General features: G+C 39.1%; 1 protein-coding gene across 1 annotated transcript in view; it reads left to right on the top strand.

Annotated features, from left to right (window-relative positions):
• Positions 1-1,906: 1,906 nt before the first annotated feature.
• The window catches only part of FGGY (FGGY carbohydrate kinase domain containing), a 455,489-nt gene continuing 446,286 nt past the window's right edge, over positions 1,907-11,109 (top strand). Inside the window, exon 1 of the mRNA XM_027108364.1 lies at positions 1,907-2,014. The gene's annotated coding sequence lies outside the window, so the exon portion shown is untranslated. The remainder of the gene's footprint in view (positions 2,015-11,109) is intronic.

The raw sequence follows: 11,109 nt of genomic DNA, 5'->3' as shown, positions 1-11,109 counted from the left end.
CCCAAAGAGTCCATGGTTAGATCTCCGGATATTTGTTGGAAATGAAGGTGAACAGTCATGGTGTAGAAGAAAGAAAATGACCCTGTACGGGAGCAAAACTTGCCACCCCAAAATGTCTCTTTGGCACGTGAATTATTTACAGCTGAAAACAATCAAGGCCCAAAAAGACTCAGGAAGAAACTGTGATGTCCTCCTTAGCTGCCTAAAGAATGTAGACAGAGGACCTCTTCCAGGAAGACAGCTATCGTTGTACTATAGTATGAACTAGATATGGTAGACCGAGAGGAATCTAGGAAGGTTTTTTTGTTTGGTTTTTTTAAATTCCTGTGTCCCACTGTCTTAGCACACCCAGCAAACATTTGTTTACCAAACATTTGCTTTTCCATCTTCACGTAAACTGCCTTCCTCCCTTTTGAAGACATAAACCATTACCCCCTACACCCTTTTTTTGTCTTTAGTGGAAGATGTCTTTACAGAGTTACTCAGTTTTGCTGGGTCTCTCCCATGTACACGTTATTAAACTTTCATCTGATTTTCTCCCGTTCATAATGTCAATTTAATTCTTAGACCAGCAGAAGAACCTAGAAGGATAGAGGAAAATTTCTTCCTCCGGCATCCCCAAACCAGGGCCCCTAGCAGATGCAGCTAATCACGTGGCCTCAGCCCCACTGAGCTACTATCCTCGCCTGTAAGACCAAGATGAGAGCATGTATTTGGGGTTGTTATGAGGATAGCAGTGTGACTATCATGCACATGGCCCATATCCAGTTCTGTGAAATCAGTTATTACCGAGGCTTACCTCTCATGACCAGTGTGTCCTTCGAAAATCACTTCCTTTTACGGCACCTCAGTCTCCTTTTCTAGGAAAATAAAGAGTTTAGACTTCTTAAACTGTCTTCCAAATCTCAGTCCCATCAGCTTGGGAGCCTGCCTTTTTAATAGACATGGCTTATATTTGAGCTCAGGTTGGAATCTTCCCTCCTGTTACTTATTGTGAGTCTCAAAACAAGCTAAAAAACGTTTCCTACTCTTTGCATCTGTAAACTATGGACAAATAGTACCTAGCTAACTGGAAAGGTAAGGATCATGAAGATTAAATGACATAGGTGTGTCCAGGACCCACCAGACTGTAACTTCCTTAGAGGCTGAGGTTCATTTGTTTTGTACATTTACAAACTGACACCTTTTCAGAAGGTTGTTCACAAAATTGGTTGAGAACATTTTCGTAAAGTATCTCGGGAACAAGACCTCATGCAAAGTAAGCATTCAATAAATATTATTATTATTAATTTCTTTATTTTAACACCTGTCTGCAAGAGTCTTGGTGTTCAGTGCATGGTTGAGAAGCGAAGTTACAGGATACACGTCAGACACGTACCCAACAGCGGCTGAGGGGAGTCTGCATGGGTGAGTTCTGCGAGAAGAGCCCCCAGACTAGGAAACTCTCGGCCTGAGAGGACAGAGCCCACTTCAGGCCTTTAAAAGCTCAGGGTAGGCCTTCCCTGGTGGCGCAGTGGTTGAGAGTCCGCCTGCCGATGCAAGGGATACGGGTTCGTGCCCTGGTCTGGGAGGATCCCACATGCCACGGAGCGGCTAGGCCTGTGAGCCATGGCCGCTGAGCCTGTGCGTCTGGAGCCTGTGCTCCGCAACGGGAGACGCCAGAACAGTGAGAGGCCCGCGTACCAAAAAAAAAAAAAAAAAAAAAAAAAAAAAAAAACCCCCCTCGGGGAGGCGGGAAGAAACCGGAAGAGGATGCAGTCCACTCCAACCGACAGGCGACCGCCGCAGGAGGCCACGGCAGGGCGCAGGCGGCCACGGCAGGGCGCAGGCGCGGGCCAATCCCGGGTCCCGTTCAAAGGGCCAATCGGGGCGAGTTTTACAGGGGCCGTGGCCGGCGGGGGCGGGGGCGGGGCCGCGTGGAGGGCGGGTCGGACCGCCCAACCGAGGCTTGGTGCGGCTCCGCGCGGTTATCGGCAGGGTCGCGCTAGCTAAAATGTAATTTCAGATTGGACAAGTAAGTGACCCTCCGCCCAGTCCCACGTGTGTATCACGGGCTTTAGCAAAAGCGCAGGCTCGCAGCGCGCACGTTCTCCAGCTCGAGAGCGCACCCGGGCCCAAGCCTCCCTCCCCTTTCCCGCAGTCGCTGCCTCCTCTTCCTCCTCTGGCCGCCCGAGTCTTACCGCCAACGCCAGCCGTGCGTTGGCCCCCGAGACCTTGTTGAGTCCACTGTGTCCGCTCCTGGGTGAGGCGTATGGCCACTCAAGAGAAGGGTGGGCCTTTACTGCATCCCCAACGCTGCCTAGGAGATGTCTGGAACCCGGGGTCCCCTGTCATCACTATCCAGTTAACTATGTTAATTTTCTCTTTCCCCCCTTCCCACCGTATTTTAGGACATTTCCCCAGGCATTTTTGAACCTTTTAATTCCAGTCTGGCTACCTAAGGCATTTAAGGCCAGTGCTGCTTGTAGCTTTCAGCAGCTTATGGTAATGTTTGAGGTGCAATTTAGTTTAGATGGTATAATGCTCTTTGGCTACAGTTATCCTGGGTAGGAAAGGCCTAGGAGTGTCTTTCTATTTTTATTAAAGTCCTTTCTTTTTAAGATGAACAAGATGCAAAATGGTGAATTTCCCTAATCATTGGCTATTTTCCACTAAAGCACTTCTCATGTCTTAACTAATTTCGTCTCTAAATTAAAAAGTCAAGTCATTTCCAAGATAGGGAAGAGCAGTCATTATTAGGTTACTTTTTAAAATAGGATATCAGGAGGGAGAGAGTGATTATGCTTTTGAACCACAAGTCAGTAAGAAAGAAGGCAAGCCTTCTCTTAGTTTGTAACTGGTATATAGATGGTAGAATTCTGCTTTGTTTTGTTTTGCTTGCTTTTCCCCTCTTTCCTATGATCCACCGACTGCATATCCTGAAATTGTACTTTTTAAGTTGCCAGCTGGGTCTTCCAGCCTTTTGACTCCTCCTGGTCTTCTGGGAATCTCCTGTTAATGAGGTCCTGTGGTTGGCTTTTGACTTGGTGGCCACTGGCCTGGCTCTTGGAGGGAGCCAGCTGAGGAGGGCCTCCTGGTGGGAGGCTCCAAGAACTCTTATTAAGGATGATTGAGGGAACAGAGGGTGAGAAGGGCCTGGAGATGGATTTTGAGGGGGAGGGAGGTTGGGAGCCTCCCTGCTGGATTTGGAAGTCAAAACATGTGTATTGGGAGAAAGGAGTAACCCAGAGGGTGGAGATCTGTGTCTTTCTGGATGAAATTAAGAAGTTTACTGGGAGGAGACCGAGCCTTCTTCCAGGCTGTGTTAATTTTTACTGTGGGCCTTGTCTTTTCCTGGAATCTGGTTCTCTTTCCCTAACCTTTCACTTGGTTCAAATCACAGTCAATTACCAGCTGGTTCTGAAAACAGTTTGAGGTAGTGAATCTTACCCTTAAGCTCACAGCCAGAGTGGGACCCCCCCCCCGACGCAAAGTATTTGAAATAATTATTTTACCAGAATGTACTACAGAGATTATTCAGCCTCTTACCTGCGCATATTTTTATAAGGTGGAATTTAGAGTCAACCCAGCGGATGTAAGAGACGGTCATCCAAACCAGCTCTTGTGTTCATTTGTTTGTTCACTAATTTGGGAATGTGTTCTTGGCCTGGCATTGTGGTAGGCTCTGGGAAAGCAAGGATGAACAAGACTTGGTCTTTGCTTTCAAGCTTTCATCCAGTCTGCTTCTGTCTCGTCTGGCAAGGGAGATTATATGATAGTGAGCTTAGTGCTGTAGCAAGGTAGAAGAAGATTCTCCTCTCTAATGGGCTGTATGGGAAAAGAATCTAAAAAAAGAGTGGATAGATGTATATGTAGAACTGATTCACTTTGCTGTACACTTGAAACTAACATAATGTTGTAAATCAAGTATACTCCAATAAAAATTAAAAAAAAAATTCTCAGGAGTTGAGAGAAGTCCAAATGGCCCAATATAGGCTTTTATTGAAAACTTCTCAGAGGAGATAATACCCAAGTTGAGTTGCAAAGCATCGGTGTGATTGGGTTGGAGAAAGACAGAGGAAAGGGGATTATCTGACTTGGAACAGCATGGGCAAAGCTATGCAAGTCTGGTGCATTGTTGATTAGTATGGGCGGACTGGAAAGGGTAAGGGGAAATCACCAGAAAGGAGGTTTGGGAGAGTGAAAAGCCCAGATCAGGGAAGGTCAGGTGAATCAGGTTAAGGGAGTTTGAAATGCATCTCCAGAGCAAGCAGCAGCTATTGAAGTGACACTGTCAGATTTGTGTTTTAGAAAGTTAATTCTGGCTGCAGGGTGGAGAATGAATTGGAGTGGTGAAGATTGGAGAGAGGCTATTATAATGCAGGTGAGAGATGGGTTAGTGTAGTAGCTATGTGACTAGAGGAGAGAGATTAGAATAGAATGGGTAGGAATTAATTACTGATTGAATGTAGGGGATGAAGAAAGGATGTAGCAGTCAAGGTACCACAGGAAAGAAAAGGCATTCCCCACTAGGATATTTTTCAACAGCTTTATTGAGGTATACGTGACATACAGTAAACTGTACATATATAAAGTGTCTAATTTGAGAAGTTTCAACGTATGTATTTATCCATGAAACCATCATTACAATCAAGATAAAGAACATTTCTAATACCCCCAAAGATTGCTCATGCCCCTTTCTAATCCCTCCAAGAACCAGTGAGTTGTTTCTGTCACTATTTAAACTCTTTTAGGATTTTATCTGTGGGGTCATACAATATGTATCTTTTGTGTGCGGTGGCTTTTCCTTAGCATAATCCTCTTGAGTTTATCCAGGTTATGTGTGCATGCATAGTGTTGTGTTTTTTTTTTTTTCTGAGTACAACTGTACCATATTTAGTTTATCCACTAACCCACTGATGGACATTTGGATTATTTGCTGCTTTTTGGCTACTACAAATAAAGCCGGTATCCATATTTGTATAAATGTCTTTGTACAGCCTTCATTTCTATTAGTTAAATACTTAAAAGTGGAACAGCTAGTTCACATGGTAGGTGTATATTGAACTTAAGAAACAGCCAAACCGTATTTCAAAGTGATTCCAGTTGCTCCAACTAGTGTGATCACTCTTTTAAATTTTAGCTATTCTAATAATGTGGAATCCTCTCATGGGGTTCTATTGTGCACTTCCCTAATGACTAATAATTTCAAACTTCTTATCATGTTGCTTATTTCCCTGTATATATTTCATATATCTTCTTGGCTGAAGTGTTTATTTCTTTTGTCCACTTTTTAAAAATGGGCTGTTTGTTTCCTTATTGACTTTCAAGAGGTTTTTTTTGTTGTTGTTTTTTGCGGTATGCGGGCCTTTCACTGTTGTGGCCTCGCCCGTTGCGGAGCACAGGCTCCGGACGCGCAGGCTCCGCGGCCATGGCTCACGGGCCTAGCCGCTCCGCGGCATGTGGGATCTTCCCGCACCGGGGCACGAACCCGTGTCCACTGCATCAGCAGGCGGACTCTCAACCACTGCGCCACCAGGGAAGCCCAAGAGGTTTTCATATATATTCTCATTAATAAGTTCTTTATCACAGCTGTGATTTGCAAATATTTTATCCCATTTCGTGGCTTATATTTTCATTTTCTTAGCAGTGTCTTTTGAAAAGCAGAGTTCTTAATTTTGCTGAAGTCTAATTTATCAATTTGTAATTTTGATAATGTAAATTTTATCAATTTATTCCTTTATGGATCATGGTTTTGGTATCTTAGAAATCATGCCTAGCCTGAGATCTCAAATATTTTCTCCCATTTTTCTTTTAAGAAGCTTTATTGTTTTTTATTTTACATTAAATCCAGGATCCATTTCATGTTAACCTGTAGAACCAGATGTGGACAAAGTTTATTTTTTTCATATGGTATCAGTTGTTCCAGCGCCATTTGCTAAAAAAATCTATCCTTTCTCCATTGAATTCTCTTTGTACCTTTGATCAGAATCAATTTACCATGTGTATATGTGGGCCCATTTTTGGATGTTTTATTTTGTTCCATTGATTTCTTTGTTTGTTTTAATGCTAGTACCACTTAGTTTTGATGACTGTAGTTTTGTAATAAGTATTAAAATCAGGTAGTATAAGTCCTTCAACTTTGTTCTTTTTAAAAGTTACATTGGTTATTCTGCATCTGTTACATTTCCATTTTACAGTCATTTTGTCAGATTCAAAATAAAGGCCTGTTGAGATTTGAATTGGAACTTTATTTAATTTATACATTAGTTTGGGGAGAGAATTGACTTCTAAAATATTGAGTTTTCTGACCCATGGACACAGTATATCTGTTCATTTATTTAGGTCTTCCTTAATTTCTCTCAGCAGTGTCTTAGCTTTCAGTAGATGGGTCTTTGTCAGGTTATCTGTAGGTATTTCACATTTTTTGACGCTATTGTAAACAGTACTGTCTTCTTAGATTTCAACTTTCAATTGTTTGTTACTACTTATATATTGATCATGTATCCTGCCATCTTGCTAACTGACTTATTAGCTCTAATAGCTTTTTTGTGGGTACCATCAGATTCTTTATGTGATCATGTTATCTGTGAATAAAGACAGTTTTACTTCTTCCTTTCAATGAGGATGTCTTTTATTTTTCTTGCTATAGTGCGCTGGCTAGAATCTCCACGCAGTGTTGTGTAGAAGTGGTGAGAGCAAATGTCTTGCCTTGTTCCTGAGCTTAGGGAAAAGCATTCATATCTTCAGCATTATGATTTATGATGTTAGTTGTATATTTTTTGTAGAAGCTCTTTATCAGGTTTAGGAAGTTCCATTCTATTCCATCTTTGCTGAAAGGGTTTTAGGAAGTTCCATTCTATTCCATCTTTGCTGAAACGTTTTTTTCTTTGTTTTTTTTAAATGAAGAATGGGTATTGTATTTTGTCAGTTGCTTTTTTCTGTAACTATTGAGATCATCATTTTTCAGACTCTTAATATGATTAATTACATTCATTTTTTTGGGGGGGAATGTTAAATTAACTTTGTATTCCTGAGATAAATCCCAGGACCTATATTATCCTTTTTATATTTTGTTGGATTCTGTTCTATTTGCTAAAATTTTAAGAATATTTGCATCTGTGTTAATGATGGGTATTGATATAGTTTCTTTCCTTGTATTTTAAGTTTTGTTATCAAGATAATTCTGGCCTCATAGAATGAACAGGCAAGTATTTCCTTCTTTTCAGTTTTCTGTAAGAATTTGTGTAGAATTGCCATTATTTCTTTTCTTAAATATCTAGTAGAATTCATCAGTAAAGCCATTGGGCTTGGAGTTTTTTTATGGGGGAGAAGGAGAAGTCAACTGATTTAATAATATAGGACTATTCAGATTATCTGTTTCTCCTTGAATGAGGTTTGATAGTTTGTGTATTTCAAGGAATTTGTACATATCATCTAAGTTGCTCATAATATCCCCTTATTATCATTTTAATATTTATAGAATCTGTTGTAATTTCATCTCCTCATTCCTAAGACTGGTTGTCTCTTTTCTCTTTATTTTCTTGATCATTCTGGCCAGAAATTTATTAATATTATTGATCATCTCAAAGAACCAGCTTTTGGTTTCATTTATTTTCTTTATTGTTTTCCTTTTCTTCTTTAACTTACTGATTTCTGCTCTAAAATTTATTATTTCCTTTCTTCTGTTAACTTTGGGCTCCTCTTACTCATTTCTTTCTAATTTATTAAGGTGGAAATTAAGGTCATTTACTTGAGACTTTTCTAAGATAGGCATTTGATGCTGTAAATTTCTAAGTATTGCTTCAACTGCATCCCACAACTTTTGCTGTTTTTATTTTCATTCAGTGAATATACTTTCTAGTTGTTTTTAATGTCTTTTTGACCTATGGTTATATAGAAGTGTGTTATTCAGTTTCCAAATATTTGAGGATGTTCCACATATCTAACTATTATTGACTTTTAATTCCGCTGTAGTCACAGAGAGTACTTTGTATGACTTGAATCCTTTTAACTTTTTGAGACTTGTTTCATGGCTCAGAATGTGGTCTGTCTTGGTAAATGTTCCGCGTACACTTGAAAAGAATGTGTAGTCTCCTCCTGTTGGGTAGAGTGCTTTTTACATGTCAATTAGGCAGCTTCATTGACTACTCTTAATGTTTTATATACTTGCTAATTTTCTGTCTATCTGTTCTACCAATTATTACGTGACATATTTAATTCTCTCATGATAATTGTAGACATATGCATTTCTCCTTGCAGTTCTATCAGATTTTGCTTTATGTATTCTGATGCTCTGTTATTATGTGCATTAATATTTAGGATTTTTAGGTCATCTTGGTGAATCATCCCCTTTATTATTTCATAATTTCTGATGATATGTTTTGCTCTGATAGCTACTTAATCATTATTCCTGATAATATTTTTGCTTTAAAATCTACTTAATGTTATGTTAATACAGCAAACTTCAGCTTTCTTTTGATTGCTCTTTTATGGTATATCTTTTCTTCCTTCTGCTTTTTAACCTATTTGTCTCCTTATATTTAAAGTGGGCTTCTTATAGGCAGCATATAGTTAGACTGGGTAACAAAGCAAGACCTAACAATCTCTGCTTTTTAATTAGAGTGTTTAGACTATATATAATGCAATTCATATGGTTTGTTTTAAACATATCATCTTGCTTTTTTTTTTTCTATTTGTTCCATCTGTTTCTTGGTCTCTTTTCTCTCTTTTTTTGTCTTCTTTTAGATTAATTTTTTTAAATTCCATTTTCCCCCTTTATTGGCTAATTAGGCATATCCTTTTCTCAGATATTATTTTAGTGGTTGCTTTAAGGTTTATAGTGTACATCTTTAATTTATCAGAGTCAACTTTCAAGTGGTATTATACCACTTCATATGTAATATAAAACCATATAACAATGTATTTCTAATTCTTGTCTCATAGCCTTTGTGCTACTGCTATTTCATGTTGTATATTTTACTTCCATATATGTTTTAAACCCCACAATACATGGTTATTATTTTAGTTTTAAGCAACTCTCTTTTTAAGACATTCAAAAAATATTTAGAAGTCTTTATATGTACCACATAGTTACCTTTATGCTCTTCCTTGCATTTTATGGATCCAGATTTCCATGTGATATTATTTTGCCCCACTTCTTGTGGTGCAGTTCTGCTGGTGGTGAATTTTGGTATGTCATTTTTGGTATGTCTGATAAAGTCTTTATTTCAGCTTTAGTTCTGAAAGATTTTTTCACAGCGTAAAGAATTGTAGATATAAAGTTTTTTTCTTTTAGTCCTTCAAAGATCTTGCTCTACTGTCTCATAGCTTGCATTATTTCTGATAAGAAATCCATTGTCATTCTCGTGAGTTTTTTTTCTTTTTTGCGTCATCTGCCACCCCCCACCCTGACTGCTTTTAAGTTTTTCTCTTTATCATTGGTTTTGAACAATTTAATTATGATGTTTCTTGGTTTAGTTTTCTTTATATTTCTTGTGCTTGGGGTTCATTGATATTCTTGATTATATGGGTTTATAGTTTTCATCAGATTTGGAAAATTTGTGTCCATTATGTCTCATATATTTCTCCTGGTCCCTTCTTTGTTCTCTCTTTCAGGTATTCCCATTTCACATATATTAGGCCACTTGAAATTTTTCCACAGCTCACTGATGCTCTGTTTATTTTTTCAAAATCTTTTTTTCTCTTTGATATATTTTAGATAGCTTCTATTACTGTGTCTTGAAGGTTACTAATCTTCTGTGTTATCTAATCTCATATAGTTAACTTTTCATCTCAAACATTTTAGTTTTCATTTCTAGAATCTCAACTTGAGTCTTTTTTGAAATCTTGCATGTGTGAACTTTTAAGTTCACTCTTTCCTTTAGCTTTTTGAACATATGAAATTCAGGTATGATAGCTGTTTTAATATGTGTCTACTAGTTCCATCAAATGTGTCAATTCTAGGTCAGTGTCCATTGATGTTTCTCATTTTAGTAGTATTTTCCTGCTTCTCTGCATGCCTGGTAATTTTTGGTTGAATATCAGACATTATGTATTTTACCCTTTTCAGTGCTAGATATTTTTTGTATTTCTATAAATACACTTGAGCTTTGTTTTGGGGCATGAGTAAGTTATTTGGAAACAGTTCTATCCTTTTGAGTCTTGCTTTAAGCTTTGTTGAGTAGGGCTAATTCTTCTTCACTGCTGAGGTAAAACCCTTCTGTGTACTCTACCCCATGCCCTGTTAATTATGAGGTTTTCCACACTGGCTGGTCTGAATAGGCACTATTCATGGCCCTGTGTGAAATCCACTGATTGTTCTCTGTGATCCTTTTGAGTGCTTCTGGCTCAGATAGTTTCCTCACATACATACAGTGATTGGTACTCTCCTGAATACTTCAGGAGCACACCCTCCTGTGCATTTCTCTCCTGTCTTGTACTTTGCCCCAAGAATTCTAGCGTCCTTGTTCTACTTAGACCTCTAGCTCTGGCTCCTCAATTCGGGAAACTGCAGGGCTTGGTATGGATTTCCTCTTCTGTGTCCTCTGTCCCAGGCATTAAGCTTGAGCAGTTTTAGGATACCTCATTTTTTCCCCATCTCTTTGAGATTACTGTAGTTTTTTTGCCTGATGTCCAGTGTCCCGAGAACCTTAGTTTCCTGTATTCATTATTTTAGTTGTTTTAGGTGGGAAGGTAAATATGGTGCCTGTTACTCCATCTTGGCTAGAAGTGGAGGTCCTCAACTGGAATTTTTGAAGAAAATTTTAAAAGGGACTATTTGAGGTTATGAGGAAGGGATTTATATAGGACCCTGGAGGTCCTATAACCCCTTCATCAACTTAAATTATTTAGAAAGTTCTTAACAACATGGATGACAAAATGAAGCAGAGTTCATTCAGCAGGTACATATGCAGTGCTGTGTGTGTGGGCTGGGTTTAGGCAGAGTGGAAAAATAAAGTAGAAATCATTCAGGCTAAATGTATGTGTTGCCAGTCCCTTGGGCAATCTGGATTTTGGGCTGAGTTACACTGAAATCTGTTGCAGACCAGGCTGAGAGCTGAGTATCTTGAATTCTGCTACACTGGCCATGGGATGAAGAGATTAAGAAGGGACTCAGTTACTGATCGG

The sequence above is a fragment of the Aethalodelphis obliquidens genome, unplaced genomic scaffold, assembly GCF_003676395.1.
Source record: "Aethalodelphis obliquidens isolate GAN/ISIS:26980383/991018 unplaced genomic scaffold, ASM367639v1 scaffold9, whole genome shotgun sequence".
NCBI lineage: Eukaryota > Metazoa > Chordata > Mammalia > Artiodactyla > Delphinidae > Aethalodelphis > Aethalodelphis obliquidens.
The sequence above is the reverse complement of the archived record's forward strand: the minus strand, read 5'-3'. Positions and strand labels throughout refer to the sequence as shown.